The following is a 13,733-nucleotide window of genomic DNA, read 5'->3' as shown; positions in this document are numbered from 1 at the left end:
GGTAGTTAGGGAACTAGCCTCAAAATTATTGACACTAGCTCAGAGCTTTGCAGGATTAGGAATAAATGTTGACGCTAATCCTGCAAAGCGCATTAAAGCCCATCGTAAGCAATGGTATGCCTCCTTTTAAGGCCTGCTCTTAGATTTCTTTATGCCATTTTTTCACCCCCCCCAAAGGGGTGACGCCCTCTTTGCATACATTATGCCTAACTCAGGCATAATGTAACGCACAGGGTTAGAAAGTGGCGCAATGCAAGCATTGCACCACTTTGTAAATATGGCGTGGGGAAAAGGTCACCTTAGCACCGCATTAGCATAAAAAAATGACGCTGAGGTGGCCCTAAAGTGGCGCTAGGCCCTCTTAAATCAGGGCATTACAGTTTTAGGTGAAAATAGCAACAAAAACCACAAAGCGCCAGTCATTTCTATTGTGGTATTGCCAGACCAGTCAAACTGGCAAGTTCAGGCCAACCGTAGTGGAGCACAGGACGGATAAAGGGACCAGGTTTGTCTTTCTGAAGAGTTTACCCTCTCAAAGCCCAAATCCAGATGAGGACCCTCAGTCACAGCTTTGCTTTGGTGGGAGTCACGAGGCGATCATTGTTGGGGCATGAAGCAGCTTGGCACTGGAGATTCACATTGATGGGAAATGTGGGCGGTCAGTGTTCGGCGTGAAGAGCAGGTCTCCGCTGGAGCTTCACTTTGGTGGGAGATGCAGGTGGTCACTGCTTATGCAAGGAGCCTGTTTGCAGTCGTAAAGAGCTACAGATGTCTGGATTTTCAACTGTAGCTCAGTTGTGAAGCAGAAGGAGTACACTTTGATGCCAACCAAGGTCCTAAGAATAATAATTTTAAATTTGACTTTATCATTTAAGAGCATTTTAAATTACAATTCAAATGAGAGGAAGAAGGATTTTTTTTATCTGTTCCCAAACGGAAGTTATCACTTATTAAGTGCAGTAAGGTAACACAGTGTTAGTCTATAGAAGGGATAGCCTTTCTACAGTGAAAAAACAGGTTTAGGGGGTTTTCACTGCTAGGACATGTAAAACTTAATTATACATGTCCTACTTTTTAAATGCTATGTACTCATCCCTATGAGCCTTTAGGGCCTACCTTAGGGTGGTTTATAACTATTAAAAATGAAGGTTCAGGTCTAGTAAAAGGATTATCTCACCTGATGGAAATGGACTACGGCAGCAGTGACAGGCCTGAAACATATTTTACAATGCTACTTGAAGGGATAGCACGGTGCGTGCTGCAGCCCACCGGTAGCTTTTAATTTAGAGGACCTGGGTACATATAGTACCATATACTAGGGACTTGTAAGTAAATTCAATGTGCTGATTAGGTGTATACCAATCTTACTATATTTGAGGGAGAGAGCAGAAGGACTTTGCTGCTGGTTAGTGGGGGTAAAGAGCACAGAAACCCAAAAACAGCAAAACAAAGTCAGCAAAACAGGGTTGTGAAGGCAAAATGTGTGAGCAAAATATCACGCCAAAGATGTCAGGTCTAACACCATGCAGAAGCAAACCATTTCTCGCTCCATCGGATACTAGGGCTAGAAAATATTCTAAAGCACTGGTTCAACCAGTGATGATAGACACATACACTATGATGGAGGGGGTGCTGATCCATGGAGCTCCTATTTCAAGCAGGGCAAAACAATAACGGATATGAAGAGACATTGCATGACTTGGTGTAATAAAATATTAATTTATATTAATTTAAATAGTAATACATACTTTAAACCTACTCAGCGATACCATTAGAAGGCTTGTAATGTTATTATGTATGCATACAAATTTTCCAGGTTGTGAGGTGGGGCTTCATATATACTACAGGTGAGCAAATGTTTCTCTGACAGGTTTGTATGATTCTGTACACTCTCTTCTTCTTAAACTTAACTCAGAGAAGGTGGTGTGAGAGATACCTGCCTCTTCTGCTTTTCTCTGAAATTGATGAACATGCATTTTTGGGCGTCTATGATCTACTGTGTGTCACCCCAATAATTTGGGGCTAACACACCAATAGAGAGTGCCTTAAAAGAGAATATTTATCTCATTTACGAGACTTTAATATCGTAATATCGCTTTTATTTTACTGTATTATTTTTACAAAATATAAGAAAATAATTTAACTATGATGATTGTACTTTAATGCAAGAGTCACATCTTGCCACACCATATGCGGCGTCCACAGTTTTCTGAAATGTTTTTTTCTCCAGCACAGAAACAAATGTTTAAATGGGAGGTTTTGAGCTAACATAATTTAATTTCAAATTCAAGTTTCTTACGACAATCATTTAAAAAAAAACTAATACTTTCGTAAAAAACTATTAAACTTAAATTTCCTTTAACAGATCTTAAAAATTGGCCTGTACAACTAGTTCCATCCCCTTTCCTAATTTTATTAAACAAATCCTTTTCTAAAAATATTTTTAATTCTTATGGTGCTGAAATGAAGGATAAAGCATATTCTGATGGAGAAGTAAGAAGAAAGAACAATCGGAAAGCAAACAACAGTTCATGCCTTAAAAAAATCATGCAATTGTCATTACTATTCAACATATCCATCCTTATATAGGTTGATGCCCAAATTTGAAGTAGGCCTAATAGACATTTAAGATCTCTTGGTGAAATATCCTACTGCATTATTTTCTCCCATTAAGGGTACTGAGTGCTATGTCCCAAGAAATTCAGTTTCAAATTAATCGAAATTTCCTTCTGAACATATTTAAAATCCACTTGCGCTTAGTGCAGAAGTTCCTAACATGTTTTATTCAATAACACATTCCTCATACTAAGTACGGGAGATCACATGGCAACATAATCTGTGCAGTACAATCTAACTCTAATTCAAGAGGTAAAGTCATGGTTAGGACTGATGGATAAAGTTTAAGCAATTAGTTTTAAACAAAACTGCTATTTTAGACAGCACTTTTTTATAACATCAAACTGTAAAGGGCAGACCTAACCCTGGGTGCCCAATCAGGCCTGTGTACTGCCAATGAAACCTCATCAAGATTATTAAATCTGTTAATGCCCAAGTGTTAGGCAGGGAAAGTGCTCAGTCTAAGACAGCATGGCATTAAAAGTTAAACTCAAATTCTTTAAAAAAGATGCACACTCCAAATGTGAGCCCGATAATCACAAATTATCCTTGAACCCTGATTTAGAATTTGGCAGATAGGGAACCCTGATTAAAAAATAGTGAAGCAGACTGTCTTCCAAACTAATGTTTCACACACTACATTTAGTTTCAGGTGAATTGTCATGGATCTGAAGGTTGTGCCTCTGGTAGCAAAAATCCCTCACTAATGGTCTGACGGATTAGGGGCCATCAAAGTATATGTTTCTCATTTAATGCACATGTTCTAATAAACCTATTTATCAGTTTTGAACATTGGCGGACCTGAACTTAAATAAATATAAAAGGATCCACATACACTCAGAGAAAACTCGTCAGTAGCCTTTTTCAAAAACAAACTTTACAATTTTGTTTTTGAAAAAAAATTGCTGAGCAGTCGCTTAAAATGTGATGGCTGCTCAGCAAACTTTCAGTGCCCCCAGAGTTTCAGCGGAGGCTCCTTTAAAAGCACAGAGATCTCCAAATGGCCAACAGAGAGCTCAATTTACGATAGGGAGTAATGTGGACACGTTGGCACAGGTAATTATTACCTGCACCACCGTTACTGACAGACAACCACATATCATTCTCTAAATGAGGCCTTTAGTCTTTCTTGTATTACTAAAAACCAGAACCTTTCTCTATGGTACAATAATAGCTAATGTATTATGTAAGCAGTAACTTTCTTGCTTGGACAACATACATTGGAGACTTGCAGCTTGATTTAGACTTTGGAAGCCAGAGATAATTCTATTGGTATGGCGGAGTACTCCTGGGTCCTTCACCTGCCAAGTTTAGACATGATTGTTGGTTCAGCAGAGATCTCGTAACATTTGCGGAACAAGCTGTCACTGTGGTTCCTATCAGTGTACTAAAAGTTTGAGAAATTCCATCAAATTGATCTTGTGTTTGTGTCTGCAAAAAGAAAATCCTAGAGTGCAATTTTGTTTTTGAAAATACATAAACTGATGACCCGTATACCATGGGAGTTGTCTTCCATGCTGTGGGGGGAATTTGTAGTTCTCATAACCCTTACCTCCACCTTTACCCTGGCAGTAAGGAGCAATGAAAACTGGTAATTTGACTGTACACTGTAAATCGAGAGGAAAGTAGAATCACCAAACCTCCAACAGCTTTACTCTGTCAGGCAATCAAAGGAGTATGTTCAGCGATAGAACAGCGTCCGTCGCTGGTGTATTTCAATTATGTATTTCAATTCTTCCTGCCTGTAAATCGGGTGGACGGAGCTTCATTTTTGCAGAGAGGATACTCCTTCACTGTTTCAACTGAGTACCCTCTCTGCGGAAGTCTAAATCAGCCTCAAAGTCATCTGGCTAGAGTTAAGTAGTACAAAGAACAGAAAAAAATATTATTTGATCTAGTTAAATATTGAATAACCTGTCTAAAAAAATCCAATATTTCCTACCCCATTTTACTCTAATGGCACACAGTAATATTTAAGTGACATCCCTAGAAGACATCTTTTTATTTGCTAAGACCCTGGGAAACTTCACTCTGGATAACCGATCACCACCTTAGAGCAAAACTGTTAAAAAATGTGTTCTTACTGATATATCCCTCCAATTAGTCAACCCCAGTACTATCACACAAGTTACTACCATCACACTGTTATGCTTCTTCGTGGACAAGAATCTAAACCTCCAATTGAAAAGAGGCTTCTTGACCAAGATCACACAATTCCAAATAATACTACTATTAGGTATTAAACTCTTCCTTACACTGTAGGATTTCAAGCAAGCTGTTGCATCTATAGTCCTTTCGAGGTCAAACTATGAAAACTTCCTACTGATGGGAATGCCAGAAATCCATCTGGCACCCTTGAAAGGAGCACTCAATGCAACAGCCAGATTAGTCAATGGAAAGCTGAAATGTGACCATATCACACCAATTCAATTCTTACTGAACTGAATTAGCATTGAAGCAATGACCATCCATAGACTGGCCTTCCTCATTTATAGAATACTTCACTACAAACTACCTAACCCTAACCAATATGTTAATCCTTTCACTCTGGCAATAGCATCTACAAAGTGCTAACACTCTTCTACTAGAAAAATCCATTTGCAGAAGAAAGAGAACATTTAACCAATGCTTCTGATGGAGTGCCTCAAGACTCATTGCCCCAGCAATCAGGAAGAATCTATGTCACATGATATTCAAAAGTGAAATAGAAAGGCTCCTTTTCTAACATCATTTCTCAACTTAATGTTGCATTTTTAAGTCAAATACCTCTTAGAGCTAATGCATTAGAGATACTCGTCTTAGAAGGAGGCTCCCTGAAGGAAGTGAGTGTTGGCAGTGCTGACAGAGGCTGCAAGGTCTATATATCTATTCTGAATCTAAAATTGGAGTAGCACCTACTCCCTCCTTTCAAGACTTGACATACAGTGCCTCAGAACTAATCACTGCAAACATGTAATCACTTAATGTAGAATCACCCTTTGCTTGCTGAACCATATGAATGTAATTGTGTTCTAACTTTGCCCATGAAAATTCATTTTATTGCTGTCCTCTAATTGGACGTGAACTTGTTTCATATGTAAAGTGCTCTTTCACCCTAGGGTCATGGTCCCTCTATACAAAACCACAAATCAAAAAATAAATTGATGATTACTCTTCCTTGAAGACTAAGAATGGACAGATTGTCCCTCCCACATCCTAAATCCTAACCACTGTAAGTATTTAACAGTGCCTACGGCACAAAATATATGCTGTTGCAATTTACACTATGATCTTCATCATCCACATAAAAAGGTTCTCTGGGTTTGGAGTCTAAATCAATTTAAAAGCATCTGTTTTATTTGTGGAATTGGTGAAGAGTCTTAAAAACAGTCCTTATTTACATTGCCTGGTTTACTGTCTATTAGGAAAACATATTTATAGCATGTGCTAAACACACATTTTATTAGTAATCTTCAATGGGTAAATTTGTTTACCCTTTAAAGACTTTTGAACTAGGACTGTACTTGCTTTGTAAAGTTTTTGGATTAACCGTCAATCGGGGGAGGGGGGACAAGTTCTGTCCTTACCTTACATCTAGGAGAGGCATGAGTGGGCAAACTGCAGCATGCGTCATCGAGGACCTAGTGTTGAGTGTCGTGGGTGATGATATGAGGGACACAGCTACACAGAGTAAGATCAATTCTATTATGTCTGGACAGGCAGGCGCTAGTGGGGGACCAAGGTGGGATAGCGTGCTGATTGCTGAAAACTCCATTAGAGTTCTAACTTGGAATGTAGCAGGCGAGCGTGCTAAGCTTGCAGACCCAGAGTAGGGTGAGTTCATTGATCACCACCAGATTATACTTTGGCAGGACATGTGGGCAGTGGAACCAGTACATAGAAGTGGATATGTACTGGTTCCACTGCCCACGTCTCAGAAGCTCTACCCATGTCCCTTCACACATGGGTAGAGCTTCTGGGGTCTTCTTATTTGGTTGAAACTAGACCTTTTCCCATTAGTGAAAGTAGTTCTAACGGGAAGTGAGGACTTGCTAGGGGTAGAAATAAAAGTTAAAACGCCTACTGGGGCCAGATATATTACAATAATTAACACCTAAATTAGATCAGTCCCAGTAAATGTCCCCTTCCCCACAGTAGTTCATCTCACTAATACTGTTCAGTGCATAAAAGGAGGCACCTTAAAACTTATTGCAGGTGATTTTAACACGACACTTGGAAAAGGGCAGAGGGAGCTAGTCTATTTGCAGGATCTCCAAGGTTCTCTGATTGGTTCTGGGGCAGTCGCACAAACGACAGGGAAATTAAGCACTGTAGCTTGCCAACTAGAAGACCTGATAATGGAGAATGGCTTAATAATTGCTAATGGCAACACCTGTTCCGATAATCCCCCACACCCAACCTTTAAGAGAGGCATTCTGGGATCTTATATTGACTATCTCCTGGTCAACCTGGAAATGTGTCAGCTGTTGACAGACATGGCAGTTATCCCTCGAAAAGATAGCGATCATGAAACCTTAAGTGCTGTATTTTCTCCTGCTATATTTACTAGCTGTAATCTGTAGTCCATGCAAATCCCCTACAGACAGTTAACAACCGGAGGAACATGAAATGCGCAGAAGTCGTGGAAAATGCGGAAATTCAAACTAAAATATACAAACTATTTGTGGATAACCTAGTTGAAGTAATACCGTTAAGGGGGTATGAGCCCGATATGGTTCTTGTGCATTGTCAGTTCATGGAACAGCTTAGGCCTATGTTTACTAAAATTAGCAAAAGAGGTGCTTCTAACAAAGTTGCCCCAGGATGGTTCACTAAGGACTGTTGGTTGGCCAAGCTCGGTCTCCTAGATGCTCTGAAGCAGTGAATCAAGCCAAAAATAACCATTGCTAGGAATAATTACAAGGCTATCCTAAAAAAGACTAAACAGAACTGGGAGATGGCCCAATGGGAAGAGCTTACCAATGCACCTAAGAGTAAGAATCAGAAGATGTTTTGGTCACTGGTGGCATCCAGCTCAAAAATATTAGATAACCGCCTTGAAGCGGTACTGCAATCGGGAGCTTGGGATGAGCACTTCAGATCCGGTACAGTGAGGGGGGATGGAACACAATGGAAGCATTGGGGAGGAACTAATTGAGAGGGATTGCTTGGTAGGCCTGGAGGCTTTTTCCAACCCTCCTGATATGGAGGCTATGGTAGAGACCCAGTACTCATATTTCTCCCAGGCTGAAAACACGGTTACCCTGATGCAAATGAAGAAAGAGAAGGGTCCTGGCCCGGATGGTATTCCTGGCGATCTTTTCTTCTCACACCCAGATGTCTGGATCCCCTCCCTGAATTCACTGAGCAACGCTATAATGAAGGGCATGATCATTCCACCGACCTGGCTAGGAGCTGTTATCGTACCCATATTCAAAAAAGGAAATAGAGACATTCCCTCTAACTACAGACCCATAAGCCTGTTGGGCAATTCTCAAAAAATCTTTTGCAGACAGGTTCTGGCTAACTACAAACATGGGTAATGGACAATAATTTCCTTGAGGATGCCCAGACAGGGTTCAGGAGCAAGATCAGCACTGTTGATCAGGTCTTTGGTTTCACAATGTTTTGCTGGAAGTATGTCACCCTAAAGAGGGACCACCTGCATGTCGCCTTTATTGATCTTAGGTCAGCCTTCAACCTAGTACCTAGGGATAACTTGTTGGAAACACTTGCAGGATATGGGGTGCCGTTTGACCTAATGCGTATCTTGAGAGCACTCCACATAAACACCTATGCCAAAGTGAGATGGAACAAGGAGGGGGATTTAGCAGACCTGATTCCAACTCATCGAGGGGTTAACCAGGTTGCGTACTGGCCCCAACACTTTTCAGTCTCTACTTTAATGGGGCAGTTAAATGGCTTTCACAATGTACGCATTATGCCCCTAAAGCTTGCTGGAACCCTGCTTCCGATACTAATGTAGGCCGACAATACCCTGCTCATCTCTAGATCTCCAATGGGCCTTTCAGCAGAACTGGACTCCTTCGTGGCCATTTGTAAAGCAAGGGGTCTGGAAATTAACCAAACAAAAACAAAATTTATGGGGATAAACATCTACAAGACATTTAGAGGGAGCACGTTAATCAATGGCTCCACAATTGAACAAGTCAAACACTTCGACTATTTAGGGGTCTGACAGTCTGATTCAATGTCTTGGGGCCATCAGTTGGTGAAGAGCAAAAATCTTCTCACCCAGAAGGCTTACCCAATCAGCAGGAAACAGAAGGAAACGGGGGTGATGCAGTGTCCCCGGTTCTCTGGATATACAAAGTTACTGCCCTCCCGGCAGCCACTTATATGGCAGAGATTTGGTGTTTCACGGATGCTACCATGCATCTAAAGGCTGAGGACAATTTTCTTTGGAACATGTTCCAGTTACCAAAGTAACTGGTGCCACTGTGGATGGACTTAGCACTAAACCCTATAAACTTGGTTGTGCCTTTAAAACCCTTGTTGTATTGGGTGAGGCTGTGGAAATGCAGGGAATTAACACCATATAGGGACTCCTTGATTGACCTAATTTCTAGTGACTCACGGTTAATTACGCCTTGGCTGAACTACATTAAGTCCCAGTGTGAGAAACTGAAAAGGATTGACCTTTGGAAGTCACCCACAGTGGTTGCCCAGGACGTATCCCTGACATTAAAAAAAGTTTACTGGAACTATGCCTTGGAACAGACATGGTTGAACAATGGTCATGAGAACCTGGCAGGGAAGTTTTGAAATATTAAATGCTCCCCGTCCTATGAAAATTTCCTGGATGAAATCCACCCCCCTTTTCCAAGCGCCTGCACCCACAGCCTAGGTACGGGTCCTTACCACTAAGATATTTAACGGCTAAATGGGAGAAGAGTACCTCCTCTGTGTCTTGTGATTTCTGTCCCCATCTAATGGAAACTGAAGAGCACTTTCTTTTTTCTGCCGGCAATATTCACACCCTCACGGAGATGGATAATCCCTGTTTGTAAGCTCATGGATGCCAGACACTACTGGGAGGCCCAGAGAATCCTTAAATTTGGCTCGAAGGCGGTGATAGTTGTTGCTATAACCAAATATCTGGAGCAAGCATGGAGCATAAGACTGAGAGCCATGTCCTAATGGAAATTCTTGGACTGACAAAGCGCCCAGGCTGTCTAGCTATCGGACAGATACTTTTGAACTTACATTTGATTACTCCACATCCATCCAATTTAGACTTGTTTCCCTAATGCCGTACATGTACTACAAGTTAAATTTGTACCTTGCACTTACACAATGCATATGTGTTTTAATTATTTTACATGTATAAATAATACATATTTGTATCTATTCTTTTTAATATCTGAATGTACTAGGAGATTGTATATACTCAATTTTATGAATGTATTTATGTATACTTTTATGGTTGTTTTACCGAAATAAAGTAAATACTACTACTACTACAACTTTTTCAAATCCTTTGGCTTTGCAAGATAGGGGTGGCTATGGAAACATTGTAGTTTGTTTATACAAATGTCCTCCATTATTGCAGGATGTTTCAGTGTTTGAATGTGTTACATTTGTTGTATTCTTAAACTCTTGCAAACAGTATTATTATTATTTTATAGAGTATGCTATTAAACATGAAATTGAAGCATTTGTCTATAATGTACCTTCTCCTTCCTAAACAATTAGGCCAGAAATAATTTACATATTTCTCATCTATATCCTTCATATTTCATTTTAATGAATCATCTGTTTTTGTATGTTCTGCATGATTTTCAGTTTAACCCACCAAGAGAGCAGAGTGGAGAGTCACTTCTTCTACCTTCTAGTTCTTCCATTCAAATTCTTGAAGTACTTTCCATAAGTCGCTATTGCAAAGCTGGCTCTGAACTTGAGATTTGAGCACATTATCCGCAAATTGATGAGATGCCACCCATTCAACCTTAGAGCTTCAAAGACAACTGTATCATCTACAATGCCATCATGACTGGCTTCCCCTTCCATCTTGCTGACAAGCTCACCACCTCCAGTGGCTCTTGGGAAACCTGAAGACATACCCTCATTAGAATGGAGATAAAAAAGTACAAAAAAAACAAAGCAATAAACATTGCGGGTCATTACGACCCTGACGGTCGGCGATAATGTGGTGGTAAGTACCGCCAACAGGCTTGCAGTTTATTTTCTGCCACTCATTTACACATACATACATACACGCATGCATACATCCAATCACAGACACATCCACACACACTTCCAAACATACAACAGACACGCATTCACATTTCACAACATACATGCACTAACACGTCCATACATGCACACATGCATTCAACACTCAACACACACCCGCAATCTCACACACACATACATTCACACACCCCCACACAAAACACCCCTACCCCCTCCCCTGTCGGAGACCTGACTTACCTGGATCCAGGGGGTCCTCCGGCAGGAGACGGGACGGGCCGCTACTACCGCCAGAAGCGCCCTCCAGAAGAATACCGCCAGGCCGTATTATTTGTCATAATATGGCTGGTTGCAGTCTACTGGAGTGGCGCTGCTGGTGGTAGAAGTGCCACCTTACCGCCATCCACCGATATGGCCACAGCCAGATTTCCACCCTTCTTGTGGCAGAAATCCAGCTGTGGTCATAATATGGCGGACGGCTGGTAGCCGCGGCGACGTTCTTTTGGCGGCTGTCACCACTGCTGCAGGCGTTTTTTACCGCAGTGCTTGTAATGAGGGTCATTGTCTCTTAATGCAACCAGGATCTGGGACAACATCCTTGCATACATCAGGACTGCTACATCCATTTTAGGAAAGAGCAGAAAACATATGTACTTTTAAAGAACAGTGTGTCATGGCAAAGTAACACCCTACCATGTTTGTAGAATTTGTACTGCGCAAGCCTAGCCAAAGGCAGTGAAGTGCAGAACAGGGTCAAAAGCAACTGTTGTATTGCCATTCAGCTGAGATTACTCTATACATATATTTTTAAGGATCTCCCTCCCAGAGCTGAAATCCTTTGGAATCTTTTATCCACTAACATGGGTCACCTCCCAATTAGCAGGGTTGTTTGAATCTCATCTTTAACTGATGCCTTTATTTTGATCTTTGACAGATGTGGAAGGAGTTATTTTTAGTGTTTTGTTGGATCTGAACCTTCTCAGGTCTGTTATCGCAAAGCTGGAAGTGACTGTAGCGTGGGGAGTTGTCAAGATGCCTTTGCTAGGATGGGGGAATGTAGTCTATGTGACAGCTTGGGATTGGGACCAGGTATCTCCACCATTTAAACGTGAGGCTGAGGGGGGTGGCTTCGCCTTGTCGCAATATGATCCAGGCAAGGGATAAAAAAAATGTGCATAGTTACTTGGAATTTCAGAAAAAAAATACAAAATTAATCAAAATGCAAATCTGACATTTATCACTACATTATAGCATGAAATGCGCCCTCGTGTCCATTTTGGATACAAAAACACATCTCACACTAAAACAAATAGTGGAAAAAACACAAGTGCCACGAACAACAGCTGCTAACATTCTGTTTGTTCGCATTGTTCTCTTGGTCCAACGATTTTTTACAGAAACAGACATGAAATTACATGATGTGACATGTGAATTTCATACAACACGCACAATGTGAAATGCCAGAAACTATGGAAGACTACACTGGTGTAATAAATATTTTGCCTAGGCTTAATCCGGGTCCACATGAGTGACTGGTATGGGAGTGAGATGGCTATGCAAAATGCGCACATAAATAATAATTTTTGTGTATGGCAGAATGAACTTTTTCTTGCAATAAAGAGTGCATTTGGTAAAGTGTAGCCCACATCAGAGTAGGGGGAGGCTGGGGTGTGCTGGTAGGCAGGTAAGTGCCAAATTTGAGATAGAAGCACATCTCTTTCTACATTGCAGGGAGACCAACTGCCTGACTATGGAAAAACACTACCTGGGAGAAGCACCTCAGCAGGCAGACCACTGCACTGTTGTTAAAAGGAAACCGACCCTCCACCTATCAGCCTAAAGGTTAACAGGTGTTGTTCGGACCTGCTCTAAATTACTATAAAGTGCTCTGCCAGTAAGGGTATTCAAAGTTTTTATTACTCATGAATAGTCTTGCAGAGTTACCGATTGTTTGCCTACATATAGATGCTGATTTTCCCATTCCTGTACACTTGTGTGTTCAGTACACTTGCGTTTTTTGTCATTGGTTATAGACAGCCTAATAGCTCACCAGCATTTTGTATGTGAGTGCAAACCAGGCTTTGCTTTTCCAAACAAGTGACTTAATTCAAATGCATCTGCACTTCTGGCAGAAATACAGCTTGATTGAAACTTTGTGACTTTTTCTGGATTTTGCAAGAAAGCACTAAAGTTTCAGAGTGAATAATGCTGTAACTTCTCACATCTCACCCACCATGTAATTTTTCAATACAGAATTTTTTTTTTTTTTAACTTGATACTTGATTTTATACAAATATTTATGTACTCAATTCTGGAAAGGTTATTGGAATTGTCTGTGAACTGAAAGTGAGTACTGATCATGTACGAAATTTGGGCCTACATTTACTAAGGGTTGTGTGGGGGCTTGCGTGGTGCTGGACAATTTTGCTTTACACCCATAAGCCAAGATTTACAAAGCCTTTCAGTTGCCACTGCGTCATGCCAGGTGGTGCAAGGCACCTCAAGGGCTTTAGTGAAATGTACTGAAGCACACAAAACCACTTTGGTTGGCTATGCGTGGCTTCATAAGTCTAGCGTAATGCATGGTAGTGCAAGTCACTGGCTTGCATTACTCTGCCCTCCAAAGGCATTCTATGCGTACGTTGTAGGTGTTCCCATGCATATATACATTGATTTTGTCCCATTCCTAAATTTACTAAGACTTGTAAACCTAGGAATGTGTCAAAATGCTACGCCTCTCCAGGGTAGGCATAGCAAGGAGAAATATCTTTATTTCTCCCCTTTTTTTCCTGTTTTTACACGTGCTGCATTAATGCAGCTCACATAAAAAGTGGTAAAAGACTCAAAACAATCCTGGCTGTATTACCAGCTGAGGAGAGAACAGGAATACACTGGGGCATATTTAAGAGCAAATAGAAAGAATG

The 13,733-nt window shown here is 40.9% G+C and overlaps 1 protein-coding gene across 1 annotated transcript in view; it reads left to right on the top strand.

Moving 5' to 3' along the window:
- IQCJ (IQ motif containing J) overlaps nucleotides 1-13,733 on the top strand; it is a 701,797-nt gene that overhangs the window by 614,174 nt on the left and 73,890 nt on the right. The gene's annotated exons all lie outside the window — the stretch shown is intronic.

The sequence above is a fragment of the Pleurodeles waltl genome, chromosome 11 (genome assembly GCF_031143425.1).
Source record: "Pleurodeles waltl isolate 20211129_DDA chromosome 11, aPleWal1.hap1.20221129, whole genome shotgun sequence".
Classification (NCBI taxonomy): domain Eukaryota; kingdom Metazoa; phylum Chordata; class Amphibia; order Caudata; family Salamandridae; genus Pleurodeles; species Pleurodeles waltl.
This window is presented reverse-complemented; position numbering and strand designations above follow the sequence as displayed.